This window comes from Misgurnus anguillicaudatus, chromosome 24 (assembly GCF_027580225.2).
Source record: "Misgurnus anguillicaudatus chromosome 24, ASM2758022v2, whole genome shotgun sequence".
NCBI lineage: Eukaryota > Metazoa > Chordata > Actinopteri > Cypriniformes > Cobitidae > Misgurnus > Misgurnus anguillicaudatus.
This window is the reverse complement of record NC_073360.2, coordinates 36,352,278-36,356,792: the sequence shown is the minus strand read 5'-3', so window position 1 is coordinate 36,356,792 and position 4,515 is coordinate 36,352,278. Positions and strand designations below refer to the sequence as shown.

The following is a 4,515-nucleotide window of genomic DNA, read 5'->3' as shown; positions in this document are numbered from 1 at the left end:
TTTGTGTGTGTTTGTTGGACAGAATCATTGCAGACATTTCAGGAATCTTCTATGCCATTTTCCTGTTGCAATAATGCATTGTAATCATTTTCCTTTACATATAAGCCCAAAGACTTAACTTTAGCCATAACATGTTTAAAAGCAGCATCAATAATTCTGTCCAAGCATACTAGCAATCTTTTCCACACCCTTTCCTGTTGATCCGTATTGATACATTTACACTGTCAGAAAGAAATTGTCAAAAAAGTCTCTGGTACCCTTTTAAAAAGTAAACTTTTCTACCTAAGTTGCACATTCATTTTCATTCACTTCTTCCCCCTATAGTGGACTTCAATTCACTAGATAGGGAATGGTCAAGCAGTGAATGGTTTCAGACAATGCACATGTCATGTTTATCTCTGTGTTGATGCATAAGGAAGTGGCAACGCTTTTGTGGTTCCAAATGGACAAAAGCTCTCATCTGCAAACCACATGATGAAAGCATTTAATGGGTAGCATTTGTGCAATGCTTTATTTGTTCACAGATAGTTCATTATAAAAGAGTTTCAACCAGAAGCTGTGCCATTACCAAGACCTGTCGGAGTGAAGGTAAGATCAATATTTTATTTCTCAATACCCACTGCATGAATTATCTGACGGCACAAGAAACTCTGAGTTTCAATATAATGAGTATACGAGTAAAATGAGTTTTGCATTTTAAGTTTGTAATGAACATTACAAAACACTTTACAGCTGTTAACACGTTTTGAACCTTGAAGTGTGATCTTAGGTGGAAGTCAATATAATGATATTAACTGAACGCCATTGGCACGTATTATATGTTTATTAAATACTTTCATTTAAATTGGCTGAATCCCGGCCTGAGGTCATTCAGAAATACTCTGCAGAATCCATTAAATTTTTCATTCTCCAAACCTGACCTTAAACCATCCTTGATTGATTAATAAAAGAACATAAAACCACGAGTCATCACTTTCTCAGGTATGAGTCACTTTTGTACTGTTTTTTTAATAATATCTGCTCATATTGATTTAAAAAGCTTATAATGTCATGTTGTGAGTCAATGTGTATTTCTGAAAATCAAATCCTAGGTCTGGGAAATGTGTCAAAAGTCAAGATTTTGAGGTTGAGGAAAAATCACGCATCTTCATCGGTTCATCCACTTGTTCTACAATTTAAAAAGGAAACTTTATCAAATGTATCTCGTTATGAACACCCTTGGACTTTATACCATTACACACAGTATGACTCTGAAGAGGAAGCAAGGATTGTTTTAAGCATTGAATCTCTCCTCCTCTGGTTTTCTTTCTCACCAAATCCGGTCAAGGAGCTCCGGTATTTGTCATAAATTTACTCATTTCAGACCTCATACAGACTGTTAGCTTTGCCCTTGCTTGTTTCGAAAATATAGGTTTTGCTTTTATTTCTTTAGTTGTATGTTTTTGGGCTTATCGGTATTTTATGATATGTATTGCCATAGAAAGATATTTTCTAATTGCTCATACGATTCAGTACAGACATCGTTACCCAGTCAAATATTTGGTCTGTACTTCTCTTACCAGCTGGTTGGTATCGTGCATTTTATTTTTGCTTTGTGATTTTTTTTAGGAATACCTGCTATTTGGCATGCCTTTTCTTTTATTACCTTTTCTGTTTCGTAAATGTATGCAGGGCTCTCTTTCAGTCACAGTCGATCACTTATCTAAAGAGACGAATGGTTATACCGACTCGCTGTTCTGCTGAGTTACATGTTTACCATCCTTCTCTTGGTTATTATGATGCTGCTTTAATTATATTTTTATTTGCCGGTTTACTTTATATTCAGATTTACAATTATTGTTTATATGTTCAACCCGATTGTGGATTGTTTGTTGTATGTGTTCGAGGACTGATGCCAAGGATGCTTTCTGGACGTCTCACTGCTGTTCCAGACGGAGAGAAATTCAGAGTGAAACTCAGCTCACAAACTTAACCGGTGGACACCAACATGATCTCACAAAGTTCCGTGGGATAGTCACGGAATTTTGTGCTCATTTTTCCGTGGCATTCTCCCGGATCTCCACACAGCAAATTTAGCAGAGTTAAAATTACGGTGTTAATGGAAATATAAAGAGTTCGGCGTTAATTTAACACTGGATTGAGTTAAAACGATTTTATTTAACTCTATAAAAATAAAGAGTTGGTGTCAAAACAGAGTGTTACCACTTTTTAAAAAAATCAACTCCTACAGTGTTTTGTTAGTGGAGTTTGTTAACTCTTAGGGTGTTAAATATAAAGAAGACCTCCCCCTTTTTACAGCACACACTGAACCGTGTTTTTGGATGATGCAGTTCAAGCAGAAGATCATCTCTTTCACTGTAAATGGTAAGTAAATGTTAAATTAATAACATTTTGATCAATAATATTTGTGAGGTGTGAGGTGTTAGGTTTTATATTGCTGTTAGTATCAAGTTTAACATTAAGTGTCATGTGTTATTGTCATTATATGAATGCAGCAGTTGAGTTTAGGTCTTAGCCTCAGATGGAGCAATTCATACTCGTATAATGTTTTTGGGAGTTTTTTTGTTGTTGTTTTTTTGCTTTATATGCTGATTAAGTTTAATATATATATTTTTAAATCCATTAATGTGTGCAGGAGATTTGCTTTGGGGACTTTAGAGGAGCACAGAAATAGGCCTACATGAAAATTTCTGCAGACGAAGAGCAATTTTATAACAAAGTGAGTATTTTGTGCAAAACATAAATTGTTTTTTTTTGCATTTTGTATTGGTTTTTAATATTGAATTTTTCCCTTTTATTTTTGTTTTATTATCAGAAAAGTTCAATATCCAGTCTGAAGGTCTGACCGTCGAGGATCATATCACCTCCTTACAGCTACTGGTTCATCATATTCTGCTGTTTATATGTGAAGACCAACATGGATTTTGGATTGAAATGAAGTCAAACTTGTTTGTATGAACTGAAGCATCCCATAAACTGTGTTTACTGTTGTTATACATTGGGAATGTGCTTTTTAGTTGTCTCGGATGTTAATATGTTAATTTAATGAACACTTAAATGCATGATACATTGAGGACAATTTTTCTGTCATAAATAAATGTTGATCAGATGACATTTAAAAAATAATAATAGTTTTAAAATAAGAATGATAGATTATACTGCTGTATTGTTACATTTAAAAAACTGTTTAAAATAAAGTTTTTTATCCCATAAGTACCTTAAAATGTTTCTGTCTTTACATTTACCATATTAACACCATATTAAAAAATATAACACTACATTGGAGTTAACAAAAAACACTGAGAGATATAATTTTTAACAAATAAAAAATATTTAACACTGATTAGTGTAAATTTATAGTTAGATTTTTAACTCTGTATAGTGTCAATTGCTAACACTTTAAAAGAGTCAATGTGCCAACACTTTCAAAAGTGTTAAAATAACTCTATTGGGAGTGGACCCCATGAGACACTTTTAAAGTGTTGAAATTAACTCTTATAGAGTTATTCTGAGGTTCCAGATTTTGCTGTGCACATTTTTCCGTGGCCCTGCTACGGACTGTCTTTTTCCGTGGCATTCTCACGGATTGGTTACTCAACTGCTTTTTCCTATTTTTAAACCATTTTCGCTTCGGTTTAGGGTTAGATTTGGTGTTTGCGTTAGTATGTCACTTTAACTATTGGTTTATACTATTTTTTCTGATTTATTCTTTTATATTTTCTAAACTTGATAACCTGCGCGAGGACGTGGATGTACTGAAGAGCTATTTATTTACATAATTTAAATTACTGTTAGTTTAAATGTACTTTTATCAAACAACTATACATCATTAAAAAGTGTTGTGACTTAAGATTTAGTTTTTGACCTTTATTTTAATCTGAGAATCCTAGTGACAGTAATTTCTTCATTTTTGTCAGGAGTTATGAAAATGAAAAACGGTACATACCTTTAATTTGAAATATAACCCTCAGCCGCACTCATTGATAAAAACACTCCTCCGTGATCGTCATAAAAGCACTCGATAAAACAACATCCATCTGGGCTTTTAATTCAAAGTATGCATATTTGGAGAAATATTACTTCAATTTTATATGTTTACTTCAAATTTCTGCAGGGGGGGTAATATTTCACCCATTTTTATTTCAAACATGGCGATATGAGCAAGTTTGAGAGTGCAGTCATTCACACTCAGTTTGTTTCATTCATACGTGAAGCCGGAGGGCGCTAAAGTCTGAAACTCTTTCATAAACTTTCATAGAAAGAATAAGACGTCAGAGCTCAGCTCAGCAGCAGCTGTCAGTCAGACGTGAACTTGAACAGTGACCTGCAACGAGCGATCGCTGTTTTTATAATAACATGCAAATAAAGATGTTTTGATGTTTTGAAACATGGAGACAATAAACACGATTAAGATTATATATGGTTTGTCTGTATTTTTAACGCTATGTCTGTTATTTTCATAACAGTACTGTATATTATAATGCTATGCTAAGCTAACGGCATAAATAACATAAA

At 33.6% G+C, this 4,515-nt stretch overlaps 1 long non-coding RNA gene across 1 annotated transcript; it reads left to right on the top strand.

Moving 5' to 3' along the window:
* The first annotated feature begins 2,066 nt into the window (after positions 1-2,066).
* LOC141361618 (uncharacterized) lies at positions 2,067-3,532 on the top strand. The gene is made up of 3 exons (XR_012367766.1): positions 2,067-2,364; positions 2,636-2,719; positions 2,816-3,532. It is a non-coding gene; the product is annotated as an uncharacterized lncRNA (long non-coding RNA).
* Positions 3,533-4,515: the final 983 nt, after the last annotated feature.